Source organism: Mus pahari, chromosome 10 (genome assembly GCF_900095145.1).
Source record: "Mus pahari chromosome 10, PAHARI_EIJ_v1.1, whole genome shotgun sequence".
NCBI lineage: Eukaryota > Metazoa > Chordata > Mammalia > Rodentia > Muridae > Mus > Mus pahari.
In genome coordinates, this window is record NC_034599.1 from 40,017,728 (window position 1) to 40,037,655 (window position 19,928).

The 19,928-nt window shown below is 44.8% G+C and overlaps 1 pseudogene; it reads left to right on the forward strand.

The window, feature by feature from the left end:
* The first annotated feature begins 5,598 nt into the window (after positions 1-5,598).
* Positions 5,599-5,712, forward strand: LOC115064948 (annotated as a pseudogene).
* Positions 5,713-19,928: the final 14,216 nt, after the last annotated feature.

Below are 19,928 nucleotides of genomic sequence, written 5' to 3' on the forward strand. Positions count from 1 at the left end.
TCTGTGTAGCCCTGACTGTCCTGGAACTCACTTTGTAGACCAGGCTGGCCTCGAACTCAGAAATCCGCCTGCCTCTGCCTCCCGAGTGCTGGTATTAAAGGCGTGCGCCACCACACCCGGCTACATTTTATTTTTAAATTATGTGCTTCTGCGGAAGTCAGAGGGACAACTTTCAGGAGTCAGTTATCTCCTCCCATCATGTGGGACCCAGGGATCCTGGCTGTCAGGCTTGGCAGCAGGTGTCCTTACGCTGAGTCATCTCACCTGACTGGATTTTCTTCCTTTAATGTCAGCATCTCATAAGGAGAGGAACTCCATGAATGGGGTGGGGGGGTCTGGGCTTCCAGCTGCTGTACGCAGAGGTTACATCAAGGACATGACCCTCAATAGGTGTTTAGTGAAATAGGAAAAAAATCACAGAGAGATGGCGTCGTAACATAGTGGTTATGAGTACATGCTGTTGCACTCAGGAGGCAGAGGAAGGCAGATCTTTGAGTTCGAGGCTGACCTGGTCTACCAAGTGAGTTCCAGGCTAGCCAGGGGTACACAGAAAAACTCTGTCTCGAAAAAAAGTAATAATGCATTTGGGAGGCAGAGGCAGGCGAATTTCTGAGTTTGAGGCCAGCCTGGTCTACAGAGTGAGTCCCAGGACCGCCAGGGCTACACAGAGAAACCCTGTCTCGAAAAACCAAAAAGAAAAGAAAAAAGAAAAGAAAAGAAAAGAAAAAAGTATTAAATAAATAAATAAAATATAAATAAAAAATCTTTAAAAACAAACAAAAACATTACATGCTCAAATTGCCTGGGTTCAAACCTGTTTGGTTTTATCTTTCCTGTTTGAGACAGGGACTCCCTATATATCCCAGGCTAGCTAAAAACTCAAGATCCTTCTGCCTCAGACTCAAAGGGCTGGGAATACAAATGACACCATGGCTTGCTAGCAGATCTTTCTTTCCTTAGTAGATGCCTATACTTGGGAAGGTGAGCTGGTCTCCTTTGCTAAGCAACCAGGTCATCTTAGTACCTAATCCTAGGTTCTTATGAGAATGAATATATGGCTTTATATTACATGTTCATAGTAATAACTGTCATAGGAAATGTTGGGACTCTTTGACGTGTATTTTTTGGTAGGGTTCTGGGTTTTGTTGATGAGCCAGGGCCGTGTGCACACTAGGCAATAGCTTTAGCACTGACCTTTCCCCAACTCTGTTGGTAGATTTTATAGAGCCTATTTAGCTCACTGCGATGGCAGACATCTGTAACCTAGCATTCAGGATGCTGAGGCGGGAAGACCAAAAGTTTGAGGACAGCCAAGGAAACACCAAATTCTAGGCCAGTCTGGGTAGGCTACAAGACCCAGTCTTGGAACCAATAATAAAAAAAGTCAGCTCCCAAAAGGCAATCTAGCAACTTGGTCATGGGTGGCTCTGCTGAGCTGACTCTTCTCCGTCTTCTAGATAGTTCTACCCGGGCCCATTTCTCTGTCCTTCATTCTTAGACACAGGTGGCTCTGAGTGTCTGTCATTTCTTATACTCTCTTCTGATGATCTCATGGCTTTAACTGCTGCCCAGGCTGCAGAGATCAGTAACTGTCATCTCAAACAGTCCCTTTCCCTAGCGCCTCTCGGCCTCTGGCTTCCAAATGCTGTAAGCCTTTCCATTCTAATTACTTGTTAGGTTGCATGACTCACCAGAGTGGGTTCCTCAAGGGCAGGACTAGCTTCTTGGTTATCTTTCTCTCTGCTCCTCCAGGCGAGGTGTTCTTGGAAGGTCTGCTTCCCAGTGTTCACAGACTATTGGAGGGAAGCAAGCTGTAGAGGAGGGCTATGTTAGTGAGATAAAGACGCTAGAGAGCTGGCAGAAGCCAAGGTACCACAGTCATTGGAAAGGATGGCCAGGCTTTGAGCAAAGGGAGAGTTGAGTCAAATAATGCTCTAAGAGAAGAGGATTCCAGGATGGAGAAATGGCTCAGCAGTTAAGAGCACTGACTGCTCTTCCAGTGGTCCTGAGTTCAAATCCCAGCAACCACACGGTGGCTCACAACCATCTGTAATGGGATCCGATGCTCTCTTCTAGTGTGTCTGAAGACAGCTACAGTGTACTCATATAAATAAAAAGTTAATAAATCTTTAATAAAAAGAGAAGAGGATTTCAACATAAACCAGCGTGAGTACATGCCCCAGGGTGTGTGGTTTTGAGGAGAAGGTTGATCAGCTACGGCTCAACATTGGAAGGATCATTCTGGCTGCTGTCAAGAACAGACAAAAGAGGGGCTAGAGACGCCTCCTATTGGCCAGTTGCTTCCCTAGCACACGTGAAGCCCTGGGTTCAGTCCTCAGCTCTGAGATAAACTGGGCGTGGTCTCAGAACTTAGTAAGTAGAGGTACAAGGATAGCCTTAAGTTAGAGGCCAGCCTGACTGTTGTGTGACAGAACCTCTCCTGGGGAGACTCACATCTACTCACCCCAGATAGGTAGCCCACAACAGACCTAAATGTAGATACGTACCACCAAGGTAACTTGTGAACAGAAATGGGCACCGATTTGTTGTATTTAATATTTAATCTCAGATAGGAGGGTTTCTACCCCACCTTTGACCATTCAGTTTCCAGATAAAAGACACACAACTTTTATATTTATAATAAGCCTTAACCAGCACTAAAGCTGTGCCGATATCTACCCACTGTGCTATTATGTCTCCTTCCCTATCAATAATCCCGAGTTATAACTTGATATGTTCCATCTGGGGTGTTCTTAACTCCAATTGGCCATCCATGTTTTCATAGCTCACCTACCCCATAGCACCTCTCCTCTATCACCTTCCCCCCTCTCCCTCATGGTCCTTCCTCTGACCTCAAACCCAGAACCCAACCTTCACCTATCTCTCTTCTGCCAGCTATAGGCTGTAGGCATCTTTATTCACCAATCAAGAATAACTTAGGGGACAAGATTACACAGCATCACTTGTGTATGTGCAGATTCTTTAATAACTGAGGGCAACCAGGCCTTGGAGGCCAGTATTTAGTAATACAATACATGGCAAAAGACCAGACCTCAGCAGACAGCTGCATTACCAAGCCTGCTGCAGCATGGGTGACAGCTATCAAAAGCTGGGAGCCTGGAGCACACCCACAGCCTACAGGCGCCTCTATTGGTCTTCACCTCTTCCAGGCAGCTCAGCTGGTCGTGGCTTCTTCTGGGTAGTTGATCTGGTCTCAAGAGTCTTCTTTGCAGCTCAGTTTATCTGAGAGACTTCTTTGAAGCTCAGCTTCATGTCAGACAGACTCTCAGCTTTTATAGCTTACTCTGGCAGGATCAGACCTAGTGAATCTGGTCAGTTTCAGGGACTTCCTAAAGCTATCTTAGGTTGTTTACCTATTTGAAGAGCTTTCCTGTAGGATGGAATGTTTCAATCTCAGAGAAAACTGTTACACAACACTGCTCTGCATATTCAGTTTCAGATGATGTGAAGTTATATAATAAGGTCCTGTCTCCAAGAACATTCAAAAAAAACCCCAAACAAGCAAGCAAACAAACAAAAAAAACCACGGAGGTGCAGGTAAAGCGCTTGTCACATACGCTTCAAGCATCTGAGTTCAATCTCTAGAGCCAGGCTGCCTACTGGAAGTGGAGCTAAGCAGATACCTGGGGTTCACAGGCTACACAGCCTAATCTAAGTGTCAAGTTCCAGGTGAGTGAAACCTATGTCGGGGTGGGGATGGAGTAGATGGTTCCTAAAAAAGGGCACCTGATTGATGGGAGTGGGGGAAGAAGATGCTACCTAAGAAAGGGCATCCAATTGATGGGGGCTGGAGGGAGTAGATGGTACCTAAGGAAGTGCTCCTGATTGCCCTCTATGTGTGTGTGTGTGTGTGTGTGTGTGTGTGTGTGTGTGTGTGTGTGTGNGAGAGAGAGAGAGAGAGAGAGAGAGAGAGAGAGAGAGAGAGAGAGAGAGATTGATTGATTGATTATCAGGTTGCCTAGAACAGAAAACCGGAAAAACAGGTAAGGAGAAAATATGAACAGATTTATGACATCTTTATACACTATCATTTACTAGCAGAGAGAAAAGACAGACCATTAGTATGAGAATGAAAAGAGAACATTTTTTGAATAGAAATTTAAAGAGAGTTGAGCCTATCTCCTAACTTAAGGAGAAAAACTGAAGAAAAGGCGAAGACCAGACATGATGATAACAGATCTGTAAGCCCAGCCCTGGAAAGGAGGATCAGGAATTTGAGACCAGGATAATGAGTTCAGAGCCAGCTTGAGCTACAGAGCAAGACTCTATCTCAAAATCAAAAAATAAACGGGAAACAAAAACAAAGAGGAAAGACGAAGATTCATTCGGTCAAGTTCCTGGAAACAGTGGGCTGTAATTCACAGCCTCTGCTCTCTCAGATACTCCCCAGCCACAGCCACTGCCACCTCTGCTGAGACTATGACCACCAGTCACCAGGGATTTCTTTTCTATTGTATTATTGTATTTACCTTGGTCTTTAGAGATGGAGTATCAGAGCCTTGGCTGACCTGGAACTTGCTATGTAGCCAAGAATGTCCTTGGATTCACAGTCGCTTTGTCTCAGCTCCCCAAGATTATAATGTAGCCTACCATGGCCAGCTCAAACAACAGTGATTTCCTTCTCTTTATTTTTAATTACATTTTTATTGTTGTGTGTGCACGTGCGCATATTGGTCAGAGGACAACCCTGTGGGAATTGATTCCACCATATGGGTCCTGGGGATCGGACTCAGCCTTCACTTCCTTGGATCTGAAACCCTTGCACTAGTCTCTTTGCCTCTCGAAATGGTGGTTTCTCAGAGCCATGTTCTTAGACTGCCTCTATTTTCATTATCTGAGTCATTTATTCAAATCTCAAACACTTCCTAGTGCCAGGAAGGCTTCAGGTGCTGGGGACACAGCAATAAACAAACCCTGGGCTCACTTGGCTTTGCATTTCTTCCCAAGCAGTCCCATCCACTCTCCCAGATGACTTACAGGCACAAGACACTGTTCTGAGTTTCAGACACACCTACCCAATATTTTGTGGAGCACCTTCTCCAGTCGATCCCTAAACTGAATGCTTCTTTGCTCTAATTTGTCTCTGCTGTTCCCTCTCCTAAGCTGCCCTGGACTACCATCACCTTCCACAGTGTTCCTCAGTGTTGCTCTGACATTGAGCTTCCCAAGATGGAAATCTGGCTGCAGTTCTTGCCTCTTTCAAACACTTTACTATCCTTAGCATCTTTAAAATGCTTCATCATTTAATGTAAGAATCCTTTGCCCTTTGTCTCCATGGCACATCCCTCCCTATGGTCCTCCCTGCCTTGCTGTTCAGATTCTCCCATCTGACCCTGCTTCAGTGTTCATCCCTGCTGTTTAATATGTTCATTTCCCCTTTGTATCCCCTTAACTGACTTCTAGCTTCTACACACCGGCCTTCCTCAGCCTCTCCTGGTTGTTCATCCCTCATATGCAACGCAGACGCCTGTTGTTGATCTCCTCGACATAGCATGCACTATGCATGGCTTGTGATTACTTATGTTGCTATCTCTTCCACTGGGCTTTAAGCCCCGTAGAAATAGGAAACATGGAGCTGTGTCATATAAAAGGAAAGAAGTTAGCCTTCCCTTTATAAAGATGGAAGAAGCCCTTGAATCTGATAACACAGTTAAGGCGTTGTAGCCTGCTTTGTGGCATCTAACCATTGCTGGACCTCCACCCCAGTGTAATAGATGCCTGGACTCAGGGCTGCACAGTTTTAGACATTGTTCAGCTATCACTGGGAGACATAGCTCAGTAACAGAGCACTTGATAAGAGAGCATAAGGCCCTAGGTTCCATCCCTGGCAGATGGAAAACAATCTGGCAACCTTCCAGGGAACATACTTTTCCTTTATTTTTTAAATTTATCTTGGTTCTTTGACACAGAATCTCAGATTTCCCTGGCTGGCTTAGAACTCATTCTGTAGCCCAGACCCACCTTGAACTCATAGCAATCCTCCTGCCTTAGCCTCAAGTATTAGGATTACAGGCACGCATCTCATACCATGCTAGGTAATCTTATAAAATTCAGAACAAAGGCTGGCACACATCAAGGTATATGTGTGCCCCACTCCCAACAACAACAATAAATAAAATTTAAAAATCCTTCAAAAGGGTCTGGGGAGGGGGTAAGAGCATCCACTGAACAAGCAAGCGTAAGGATCTGAGTTAGAGTCCCCGGCACTGAAAGCTGGGCATGGCTATATAAAGGCCTGAAAATCCAGTCCAGTAGGGGGTGGAACACCTGGACCACTAGGGTTTGCTGGCTGCTGGCCTCGATCTGGATTCCATGAGAGACCCTGTCTCAAGAGAATAAGCTAGAGAGTGAGAAAGCGGGACAGCCAATGTTCTCCTCTGGCCTTTGTGTTCATACTACACACACCTACCAACATACACAACACACACACATACACACACACACACACACACACTTAAGTAAGTGTTTTTTTTTTAAGTTGTGGGGACTGAGGAGATCTCATAGGCTAGGGCCTTGAGTGCTTTCCGTGAGCAGCAGTGGGCTCCTGACTGCTGACTGTCCTCCTTTAAATCTGACTTTAAATCCACTCAGCTGGAAACTGCTCATTTCCAAAGCCATTCATATTTTTATCTTCCCTGCCCGTTCTTTCTTTGTAGTGTCGTTGCTGTGGTTCCAGGAACTGTAAACATTCTGTTTGCAAGAAATTACCTTGAAAAAAGTTCACTTATCCTTACCAAGTAATGTTTGCTTTGTTTTTAATACGAGTTTAAAAGGGGCAGGGAATAAAATGAGCAAGGAGGATAAAAAAAAAGAAATGTGAATGGCTTTGGAAATGATCCGTTTCCAGCTGGATGGATTCAAAGTCAGGTTTAAAAGACAGTCAGTGTGGCTCACTGCTACTTGTTTAACACCCTACCCTATATGATCTCCTCAGTCACAACTTGTTTTATTTTGAAATATTTATTTAACTGTGGATGTGTCTGTGTGTGAATATGAGAGTGGGTGGTCACATAGGCCAGAGCCATCAGATGTCCCTGGAGCTGGAGTTTTAGGCAGTCGTGAGCTACCCTACAACATTATCCCTAAAGGGGATGTCTGTCTGTTTTTGTTAAGTCATGAGTAAGTCTAAATGTACGGTCTAAGATTCTCTGCAGCCACCCAGCCAATTTTCTAAGGCTACCGGGACCACAGTTCAGTTGATCTAATTCAGAACAAATTTTTATCCGTAGATGGGATGGAAAATCTAGGTGAGGATTAAGGTCATGGCCAAGGTACAAGAGGAGAAGGAAGTCTGAGTTAATTATAACCTAGGTTCTGCCATCTGAATTCCAGGAAGCTGTCCCTTAGCTAGGTGGACAACCTGTTGATTGACAGACATTCTTATAGACATTAGAAGCTGCCAGTTCTAGTTCTAAGATGTAGTCCATAAGGAAAACTGTCAGTACAGAGTGACTAGAAATCTGTCATTTAAAAAGACCATTGAAGGAGGATTTGGTTGTTTTCTTTCCAGCAATCATAACTGGCCTGAAAGAATTCCCAAAAGCCATCATTCTCAAGACCAGTTGGGTAAGGTATTTTGGCATAGTTTTGTTGCTTAACTAAACATAGTACCAAGGGACAACACAATCATCCCCACATGTTCAAAGGGCTACATTCCCAGCTCCTTGAATGTTCTGGAATATATAGTATAATGCACATTTTCAAAACATTCAGCAGGGTGTAGTGGCACATGCCTTGAATTCTAGTACTCAGGAGGCAGAGGCAGGTGGATCCCTGTGAGTTTGAGGTCAGCGTGGTCTATAGAGTGAATTCCAGGTCAGCCAGGACTGGCACACAGAGAAACCCTGTCTCGAAAAAACAACCAAGAAACAAAAAATGTTTGTCTGGCTGAGAAGTGGGCTCCATGGTTAAAAGCCACTGTTTTCCAGAGAACTGAAGCTTGATCCCCTGCACCCACATGGATGCTCACAACCAGCCAGAACTTTAGTTCCAGGAGATCCACGACCCTCTGCTGGCCTCTGCTGGTACCAAGCATGCATGTGATGCATAGACATGCATGCAGGCAAAATACCTAAACACATAAAATAAAAAAGTTACTAGCTCTGCATAGAGTATACATGTATTTAACTGTCACATGACACTCCATTAAACACCTATCGTTTTTATGCGTCAGCTCAAAATAATTTCATTTACAAATTCCAGAGTAGACAATTGAACAAAAAGTACCCACTACTTATCTTTTAGTACAAAACAGTACAAAACAGATAAACAGTCGGGCAGTGGTGGCACACGCCGTTAATCCCAGCACTTGGGAGGCAGGGGCAGGTGGATTTCTGAGTTCGAGGCCAGCCTGGTCCACAGAGTGAGTTCCAGGACAGCCAGGGCTACACAGAGAAATCCTGTCTTGAAAAACAAACAAAAAACAAAAACAAAAAACCCAGCAAACAAACAAACAAAAAACAAACACAGAACACCAGATAAACAAAATCATAAGTAATAGCTACCAAATTCTGGGACAAACTCTCTCGCTGGTCTTAACCTAACCAAGTAGGCTAGGCTGGCTGACCAGGGAGCCACAGGGTTCTTCCTGTCTCTGTCTTTCCAGTGCTGGGATGTTTTTATTGTTGTTTGTTTGTTTTTTTCAAGACAGGGTTTCTTTGTATGGTCCTGGCTATCCTGGAACTCACTCTGTAGACCAGGCTGGTCTTGAACTCAGAAATCCACCTGCCTTTGCCTCCCAGGTGCTGGGATTAAAGGCGTGCACCGCCACTGCCTGGCTTAATTGTCACGGTTTTTATTGCTATTGTTATTTGTTTATTTGTCTTATGAGACAAGTTCTATGTAGCCCTAGCTGGTCTGAAACTCTATGTAGATGAAGCTGGCCTGAAATTCATAGAGACCTGCCTTCCTCAGTTTCTCCACTACTGAGATCAAAGTTGTGTGCCACCACGCCTGGCATTCTGGCTTTTGAACACTTTAGGCTTCAACTCATCACTTCACTGATTGAGCTATCTCCCTGTCTCTAAGGCTTCACCAGGTATGATGGCTTGTTTCTGTAATCTCGGGGGAGTCTGAGGGAGGAGGATTACTGTGGGGCCATCATGGGCTACACACTGAGAACCCCATCTCTAGACAATGATGTGTGTCTTATGTCAGCTTGACACAAACTGAAGTTTTCCGATAGTGGGGAACCTCAATTAAGAAAATGCCTCCATAGGACCCAACTGCAAGGCATTTAGAGACTGATGAAAGAGGGCCCAGCCCATTGTGGGTGGAGCCATCCTCGGACTGGTGGTTCTGAGTTCTATAAGAAAGCAAGTTGAGGGGCTGGTGAGATGGCTCAGTGGGTAAGAGCACCCGACTGCTCTTCCGAAGGTCCGGAGTTCAAATCCCAGCAACCACATGGTGGCTCACAACCACCTGTAACAAGATCTGATGCCCTCTTCTAGAGTGTCTGAAGACAGCTACAGTGTACTTACATATAATAAATAAATAAATCTTTAAAAAAAAAAAAAAAAAAAAAGAAAGCAAGTTGAGCAAGCCTGTTGAGCAAGCCAGTAAGCAACAACCAACTAAGGCTTCTATATCAACTCCTGTCTCCAGGTTCCTGTCCTGTTTGAGTTCCTGTCCTGACTTCCTCCAGTGATGGACTATGATCTGGGAGTGTAAGCCAAATAAATCCTTTCCTCCCCAACTTGCTTTTGGTCATGGTATTTTGTTGAAGCAATAGAAACCCTCACTAAGACAAATGACAACAAAAAGCTGAGTGTGTGTGGTGGCGTGTGCTTGTAAACTCAGCATCTATGAAACAGGCAGGAGAATCACTGTAAATTGGGGGCCAGCTTGATCTACATAGAAAGCTGTAACTTAAGATACAGAGTGAAGCTGGGCATGGTGGCGCATGCCTTTAATCCCAGCACTCGGGAGGCAGAGGCAGGTGGTTTCTGAGTTCGAGGCCACCCTGGTCTACAGAGTGAGTTCCAGGACAGTCAGGGCTACACAGAGAAACCCTGTCTCAAAAACAAACAAACAAACAAAAAAGATACAGAGTGAAATCCTGTCTCCAAAAAATAAAAAACTGAGATAAATGCTTTTTATTCTTAAAAAAAAATCTAAATTGACAAGGCTGTGGGTAATTATGCAAACATAAAGACATGAGTTAAAATAGCCAGAACCCATCAGAACTGGGCATGTTCTCATGTACCTGTAACCCTCAATCTGGGAGAAGAGAGTATAGAGAAAGGGTCAGAGACAGGAGTATTGCTGGAATCTGCTAGCTGCCAAGCTAGCTCCAGGTACAGTGAGAGAGCCTTTCTGGGGGTAATAAGTGACCAGAGATAGAGCTGGACTCCAGGTCTTCTTCTGGGCCCTTCAAATATTCACAGGCATCCAAACCCACACATGTGTGCATATACCACATATACCTCCCCACACTCAAACATATCCATACATATGTGGTAACTAAATAGATAAGTATCTAAAAAAAATTAAAGCTAAAAATTAGGCCAGGCGATGGCGGTGCACGCTTTCCTTTAATCCCAGCACTTGAGAGGCAGAGGCAGGTGGATCTCTATAAGTTCAAGTCCAGCCTGGTCCACTGAGTGAGTCCAGGCCAGCCAGGGCTACACAGTGAGACCCTCACAACAAACAGAAAAGCAAATTAACAAAGGAGAGTCTCCTTTGAAACTTGAGCAGAGAGGAGGTCATTAAACCGTGGTAGGTTGTTTGAACTTCTAAGCTATTGAGGGTCAGGTCTTCCTCTCTTTCCCTCACTGTTTTCTCTGGTAGAGCCTTCTCTACCAACACAGAGCCTGTCCAGTTGTTTAGGACTGAGGGAAAACTGTGATATCCAGGGCTCGGACAAAGGACACATGTTGTGTGCCATTGCTTGCTCAGGCTCAACCTGACATCGAGCATCCTCTCTGTGAGCTGCAGTTCAGATGTAAAAGGAAGGCACCCACTTCCCCGCTCCAGTCCTTTCCAGTGTAGTAACCACCCCCTGGAGAGGAGAGAAGGTAGTCAGAGATGTCAGGCAAGGGTGACATGTGACTCCTTTGTCTTAACGTGGGAGTCGAACATGTTTGAAGTGGGAGAACAGATTTTCTTGTTGATTTGTGTCCGCTGATTTTTACCCATAAGAACTTATGAGAGGGTTGCTACTCAGTTCTTTGAGGCACTTCCTCCTTGGAAGGGTGGCTGTGGGGTAGTTGGGCTGGATGGTTATGGTTGGGCAAACAAGCTTAAGGGCTCCAAAGCCAGGGCCTTTTGGCTTTGTGGGGGTGAAATTTGGATCCAAGAACTGAAAAGCAGTGTGCTGCCAGATGTGGTGGTGCACATGGCAGAGGCAGGAGGCAACCTGATCTACTTAGTGAGTTACCAGAGTTACATAGTGAGATCCTGTCTTAAAAAGCAAACAAAACGAGAGAGAGAGAGAGAGAGAGAGAGAGAGAGAGAGAGAGAGAGAGAGAGAGAAATGAATCAGTTTGTGGTTGTAGGCTGTGGTAGTAACTTGGGTATTATATAACAGACCAATGTGCACTAAGAGGACAAAGCTGTAATGGGTTCATGGTAAGGCAGTGAGGAAGTCCCACCCTCCTGTCTGCTCAGTCATTGGTGCCTTCATTTGCTCTCTACAACTCTGAGTGTCCCTAGACTTGGTGGTCACTCTTTCCACTTGTTTATTTTTGCTTGAGGCAGGATCTTACTCTGCAGCCCTGCTGGCCTAGAAGGCACTGTGTTGATTGTCTGGAGCAATGCTGTCTCTGCTTCAGGAGTCCTGGCATTATAGGTGCGTGCTATCAAGCTTGGCTTAAATAACTTTTTCTGTTGAGTTCTCTACCCTCTTGAGACCCAGAGTTAGATGACATCAGGGTAGAAATGCAGGCTGTCCTTAGGGGAAATGGTAGCTATGTTAACATGTAAGCTATAATTCCAAACCACACAACAGTATTTTAATTGCTTTTGGATTTGACAACACTGGAATTGGAGTTTCTGAAGATAACCTTTTTTTTTTTTTTTTTTTTTTTTTTGCTTCATGCAAGAAGCCCAGGGTATAATCCTTATCAAAACCCACCTATGAGCTGCATGTTGAAACCCCTGTAAGGAAAAGCACGCTGTTTATGGTAATCCTTTCAGCTTTCACAGAGGAAGTACCCTGAATTGTAGGCTTGTCCGAGGGATAGAGTTCAGATGATACGTTTCTGAAGCATTCCAGGGATTTTCAGGAGTCTATTGCGTAAGTACCCCGTAAAGGCTCTTCAGCTGCCCACCTCCTGTCTCTTCCTTCCTCGCCTCAGGCACAAGCATCTCTGCTCCAACAGCCAGCAAGCAACACAATGAATCAGGATCCAAATCTGTTTGAGCGCAGGAGGTTGAGATGCAGGAGTGAGTCAGCTGGCACCAGCTCCGGAGCAGTCTCAGCCTGCAGGCCTTCAGGAAGTGAGTCCCCCAGGCCAGCATCTCCCTCTGTGGCAGACTGCCACCAAAGCCTGCTGTTTATCAGCCCAGGACCAAACACAGCAAGCAGAGCTTACTTTTCTCATATTTTGAAACCCTACTATATAAGCCAGATTATGGGATAGGCTAGGATTGCAAAGGTGACTTGGATACCATATCTTCCTTAAGCAACTTGCAGCGTAGTGAGGGAAATAAAGGTAAATATAGCCATAGAGTACAGTGATGTGGGCTGCAGAGCCACCCATAAAAGGCAAGGAGGACAGTTTGGAAAAATGTGAAGAGACTGCTCAAAAGAAGTGATGAGCTGAAGAAAGGGAGACGGAGATGTGGCAGGTAGAAGAGGCAAGGACCAGAGGCAAGAGGAGAACCTCTTATAAGATGTGGATCCTGAATAGATAAGCTGACCCTCCCCATCACAGTGTGTACAAGTGAGTTCTGTGTGCTTGGAGGTGCTAGTTCAGGCAAAGTGTACCACTTGCTGTGTTTGGTCCTGGGCTGATAAACAGCAGGCTTTGGTGGCAGTCTGCCACAGAGGGAGATGCAGGCCTGGGGAACTCACTTCCTGAAGGCCTGCAGGCTGAGACGGCTCCCGAGCTGGTGCCAGCTGAGTCACTCCTGCATCTATATTTATATGGGTGCAAACAGGGCAGGTGTGCAGATGATGTCTCCGAAGTGGAAGCTCTCCAACTGCTTACATTTTCTTAGTCAAGTGGGAAGCGAGATCATCTGTTGATAGAAATAATCATGGCCTAAGGAAAAGAACCACAGTATGATTGGCAGGTCTTGTGGAGTGCCGTCTGAAGGTTCTGATTATGAGTGAAACTAGTCCTCTGGGCTGTTTTCTCCAGTTTCACTTAGCTTCACGGGTGAAGCACAGAGTACTTAGAGTAAGCCACGGATGTGGTTTTTGGCAGTTTCCATGGTGAGAGGCAAGGAAGTTGAAGGTGTGCTCCAAAAAATGATAACCAAAGACTAGAGACTGTAAATAAGTTTGGGAAGTGAGGGGAAAGTCAAGGCTATGAGGATCAATCTGCTCATGGTCAGTGTGTGCTCAAATAAATGCAGATGTGCATTTCAAGGGCTGGGCTGGTAGGTGGTTAGAAAGCGAGGCTGGTTTCATGGACACAGGAAGCAGTGCTAAAGGCAGGCTGGTTGTTGGGAGTTTGGAGACGAACTGAGATGGGACCTGGGAACTTAACATTTCTAAGACCCTTGGTGAGGGCTGGAAAGATGGCCTATCAGGTAAGGTGCTTGCCTTGAAGCCTGAGGACCCAAGTTTGACTCCTGGAACCCACAGCTTATGAAAGAATCAACTCCCACATGTCCTCTGATCACTACAAGTGTTCCACACACATACAAAAAAAGCAATTGTTACAAAGATCCTTAGTGGCAGTGATGCTGCAATTTTGGCAATCAATGGCCTGCATGTATGTTGCAGAGTAGTGTTATAGCAGTGGCTCTCAGCCTGTGGGTCTCGACCCCCCGAGGCTCACAGGTCAAGATATCCTACATCATAATCACATGTACATTACAATTGACACCAGAAGCAAAGTTGCAGTTATGAAGGGGCAACAAAAGAATTTTATGGTTGTGGGTCACCACATGAGGAACTGTATATATAAAAGGGTCACAGTGTTGGAAGGTTGAGGACCACCGTGTTATATAGTGACAGTGAACCAAGAGAAAAAATGGCCAAGAGATAAAAGGGAGTGTAGGCAACCAGGGAGTAACAGACAATCACATGGCCTGATATTTAAAAGCTGATTTTTTTTTTAAATGAGAACTGATTAGAAACTGTGTGGCTAACGGATATTTGGTAGCCAAAACAGGATTAAGGGAAGGTCGCAGATGGATGGTTGAGGGGCCCGTGCATGGAGTGTTCTAATGAGTGTGGGAGCCTTGTGTGTGGGGAGCAGGTGCAGGTTAGCGCACTGAGAAGCCTATCCCTGGTAGACTGTGGTGATACTCATCACAAGAGTGATCGAAATCCTGGGAGAGGTAAAAAGCTAACTAATTAGGGAATAAGAAGTCACACCAAGCCCTATAGTATTTAGGATTAGGAAGTTACTATCTAAGAGAAAATCAACCTTAGCGTAGTTTGAGAGTAGAACCAAAGCGAGCTGAGACTATAAGAAAGCAGTTCAGGATGATCTGTGGAAATACATATCAGGGCTGTCTGCATGGGGATCCTGAGGCAAGCTGGGACACAGACTACCACAGCACTGTTGCATGGACCCCACCTGTGGCCCATCACTTCTTCCCCACAGGTCCTAGCCAGCCCCTACTGTTCCTCCTGCTCAGCACTAGATCTGTTAGGTGGGGTAAATCCTGTATGTAATGTGCCTTAGAGAAAGTGGAGGGCTAATTGAGATGGCTGGTACAAGTGCTTTAAAAATACAAACCCCTAGTTGTGCAGGGGAGGCACACAGATTTTAATCCCAACACTCGGGAGCAGAGGGAGGTGGATTAATGTGAGCTCCATGCCAGCCTGTGCTACATAGTGAGACTATAATCTAACAGACAAAATAACATCCACAAAAGAAAACAAAACCCCAAACGATGACAAAACAACAAGAAATGAATGAATGTATTGAGTGAGGGCTACACAGAAGACTTAGGTATGTATGTAAGAGATGATCATATGAGAACAGTCCGTTACCCAAAGAGAGCAAGAGATACCACAAAGTAGAGGATACACAGCACGAACAGCTTCACACCGCTCTCTCCCATCTTCCTGTCCCTTTGAGTGCTGGTGATCAAACCTAGGGTCTGGTTCAGAGTAGGCAGGCTCTCTCCTACTGACCCAGCCTTTGCTTTCCGAGCAGTCTCATTTCCTAGCTGGCTTCTGCCTCCTAACTGCTGGGATTACCTGTGCACAGCACCACGCCTGGCTTCATATTAAACTTCTGATAATAAAAGGTTCAGCGGATGGAGAGATGGCTCAGCAGTTAAGATCACTTGCTGATTTCACAGGGGACCTGGATTTGGTTTCATGCACAAGCATGGTGGCTCCAGACATCTGTAACCCTAATTTCAGGAGACCTGACACTCCTTTTGGACCTCCTTGAGCACTGGGCACACATTCAGTGCACACAAGTACATGAAGGCAAAACATTCCTACACATGAAAGAAAACAAAAAGTCCACAAAAACAAAAAAAAAAAGACAGCAACAACAAAAAATAGCCTTTGCTGTTTACTGACATTGTTTTTGTAGGTGTTGCTGAGTGACCATTGCTGACGTAACTGGTGTGAGTTGCAGAAGCTACCGTCCCTCTCGTGTTTTCTCTTTACAGACTGGGAGACGAGGAGCACACACCCTCTGCTGTCTACCCTAGCTTTTGTCACAGAGAACTGAAATTGCCTGCTCATAGTGTCGCCTGTTACTTTCTTTTTTTTTTAAATAAAAAAGCACAGCCAGGCGGTGGTGGCGCACGCCTTTAATCCCAGCACTTGGGAGGCAGAGGCAGGTGGATTTCTGAGTTCGAGGCCAGCTTGGTCTACAGAGTGAGTTCCAGGACAGCCAGGGCTACACAGAGAAACCCTGTCTCGAAAAACAAAACAAAAACAAAAACAAAAAAACAAAACAAAAAAAAGCCCCAAAACCCGAGACCCCCAAACAAACAAAAACAAGGCCTCACTATGTAGCCCTGGTTGTCCTGGAATTTAATTTATAGACCAGGACTGCCTTTAACATACAGAGATCTACTTATGTCTGTTTTCCAAGAGGCATGCACCACCATTCCAGCTTGTTCAAATCTTTTTTCTAATAATTTTGTCTACTGTTTTTCAAATACTGGGATTTCTTTTTCTGGTGTTAGAGATCAAACTCGGCTGTGTTTGCTAGGCAGGCACTGCCACTAAGCTACATTCTTAGCCCAACAGTACAGTTTCACTCTGAGAAAGGATCTCACCATGTAGCTCAGGCTGGGCTTGAGCGCTTGGGTAACCTAAGATGGCCTTCAGCTCTTGATCCTTCTCCCTCAGCCTTGAGCCATGGGCTTAAGAGTGCCACCCACCTGGCTGAATTCAATGTTTTGAGTCACGCATCCCAGGTTGGTCTCAAACTTTGTATGTAGCCAAGCAGGACTTTAAACTTCTGATCTCTCTACCTCTCAAGTGCTTGCATTACAGGCCATGGGCCACAGGCCTGGTTGATGCAATTCAGGGAATCGAGCCCAAGGCTTTGAGTGTGCTAGGCAAGAATTCTACCAACTGAGCTACATTCCAGCCCCAATTCAATCCTTTTTCTAAAAAACAAACAAAAAAATGTGTTGGCAGATGGGTATGGCTGGGCACATGAGGTAGTCAGTGGGTAACCTGCGTAAGTTACTTCTCCCCTTCAACCATGTGTATTTCGGGGCTTGAACAGCAGGCTTGGTGGCAAGTACCTTTACTCACCAAGTCATCTCACTGGCTCCATGGTATAGCCCAGGCTAGCCTCAAAGTCACAATCCTTCCACCTATGCCTCTTCAGCGTTTCCTGCTAGTGTATGGAACCAAGCAGTGCAAATCTTTCTCTGTCTGCTTTTTTATTATTTTGGAGACAGGGTTTCACTATGTAGCTTTGGTTGTTTTGAAATGTACTCCGTAGACCAGGCTGGCCTCAAACTCAAGAGATTCACCTGCCTCTGCCTCAAGAGGGCTGGGATTAAAAGTGAGCCGCCATGCACAGGTCCAGGCAGTGCAATTCTTAATATGGCATAAAAGATATTTCATGTTCTTCTCAACATACTGGTTCTCATCTTACTACTGTCCCTTACCTACTACTTCAGACTTACTAGTGTTCCTCCAGGATGCCCACCATGCCAGAAATTTAAGGGGTGTGTGCGTGTTACCTTTTCATGTCAGTCTCCTGGCTACATAACCAAATATGATCCTGACTTTTTTTTAGTGGAAATTTTTATCTAGATTGAAACACTGCATCCTACAGGGAAGCCCCTTATGCAAGAAGTCCCTGAAACTGACCAGATTCACTAAGTCTCTCCCTGCCAGAGTTAATAATGAAAGCTGAGAGCCCCTCAGAGGGAAGGAAACTGAACTGCAAAGACTCCTAGATCAGACCATCACCTGCCTGGAGTTTTAGTCTAAATGAGACCAACCAATTTATACCAACCTGTTACAGTATGTTGTAGGTTCCCTAGCTTCTCTGAGCTGTTGGGCAGGATACAGTGGGCTTTGGTGATGCCATTTTGAGTCATTTTTGCTCATATAAGTAACCCCAATAGAATTTGGGGTTTGCCAAGTTAGACTTCAGTGGTATCCTTATTTGGGTCTGTCATGAAATTCCAATCTGCGGGAAGTAGATGCGTGTTGCATCTCCCCATGAAAAGTTTTGTCACACAATACTTATGTTAAATGTATGAGTGTTTCTGCTTACATTTCATGTGTATCTGTTCACTATGTCCAGAGGCCAGAAGAGGGCACTGGATCCCCTAGAACTTGTTAGAGGTGATTTTTAGCTGCTATGTAGGTGTTGGGAATTGAACCAGGGTCTTCTAGATGAGCAGATGATCCAGCTCTTTAAGCCTTGACCTTTGACTATCCAGTTTCACTTTCCCTGCTGGCATGCCCACTTCTTTCCGCCCATAGAATAGCTTTGTGGTTGTTTCACACTGTACTCCATTCTTGGATCCCCTAAGTAACCTAGACTGGCCTCATACTCTTGAACCTCCTGCCTCAGTCTTGAGGTTTTCTTTGGGTTATCTCCAGAAACCCTGTTTTGGTTCATCTTCTCAATATAGTCTGGGCTATCTTCTTTCAAGTTTTATCTTCCACTGTCCTCATCTTAAAACCAGACAGAGCTCTCAGAACAGGGAACAGTCTTGAACAGGTTTCTATGCTTAGGAAGTACTTGGATCTTAACTGGTACACATAAACAACTGAACTACAATGAAAATCAAGCAATCAGTATTCACAAATTCCATGAAACTCCAAACAGTTCTCTGCTAGGAGGCAAGGTTTGTAGAAGCTATAGGGGCAAGAAGTCTGGTGAAATCCAGTGATCACTACATGCAGCCCACTGCTATTTTAATCTAAGAAAATGCAGACACACAGTGTGAGTCACAGAGGTGTTGTGGAGAAGGAGGAAATAGTAGAGAAGACTGTCTTCTTGTGTGACATTGCTTTAAAAGGGAGCATTACATATTACAAACCACTTGAGTTTAGGTTACAGCAGGCACTGCTAAATTCCTATCTTTGTTATGTTTTTCTCCTAGTTAGTTTTAATAGTCATGCACTACATGGAAAAGAAATGCACCTAAATCGTTATAGGAAGTATTTCTACAGTACTTTGCTATGCAATTTAAATGGTGGAATACTTCCAGAAACTGGGTAGCTTTGGTCTTAATCACTTGTGTTCCTTTGAACATTTCTTGATATTTCAGAAGAGGAGCAGTTTCCATGAAGACCCTGCTGCTCATCTCTAGAAGAGCTATAGTTTCTTCATTAAGGTACAGAAGCCATGTTCCAATTGCAGGATGTCATTGAGGGATTAAAAGGACAAAAACTAAACACTACTGTACTGCGGACCATATGATTTTGACAAATGTACAACCACCTTATCGTCTGCAAAGACAAAGAATGGTTAGAATCGCACCCCTGAGCCAGCCAGAGACTGCAGGTTCTGCAGCGGTGGCAGTACTGGGCCGGTACCTCTTCTAGCATCCCCAGGAGCCGCTCCACAAGACAAACTGATGCCAATCACTGTTTATTTCAGCCCAGTGAAACCCTGGGATGACATTGCTGTAACCGTTAACTAGCTACTGGATCTTGCAAAGCTGTAAGAACCACAAAACCAGATGAATAATAAGATTATTAGACCAGAATGGCTCTGAACTCAGAGACCTGCCTGCCTCTGCACCCCCCCCCCCCATATCTAAGAATGCTACCCCTTTCCTTCTTGAGGATGCAAATATTCAATTTGAGAAGTACCATCAACATTTTTACACAACTGCTGAACAATAACCCATCTTTTTTTTTTTTTTTTTTTTGTAATTTCTGTGTATGAGTCAAGGTCTCTCATAGACCAAGTTGGCCTTAAACTCCTGTCTCTCCCTCATATTTCCTTGTGAGACAAAGTTCCATTATACGTTCAGGCTGGTCTTGAACTCCTTGACTCAAGTGGTCTTACATCAGTCTTTTCTGTTGTTGGGTGTATGTACTATACCTGTTTACATTTTTGGCCTTTCTCTCTTTTTTAGAGGTAAGAGTTTGTATTACCATTGTATAACCATTACTGACCTGAAACTGTGTGGATAGATCAAGTCAGCTTTAAATTTGTAATGAGCCTTCCAACTCTACCTTCCAACCACTAGGCTTACAGACATTATTTTGTGTTTGTTTGTTTTGTGGGTGGGGGAGACAAAAGTTTCTCTGTGTAGCCCTGGCTGTCCTGAACTTGCTCTGTTGACCAGGCTGGCCTCAAACTCAGAGATTACCTGCCTCTGCTTCC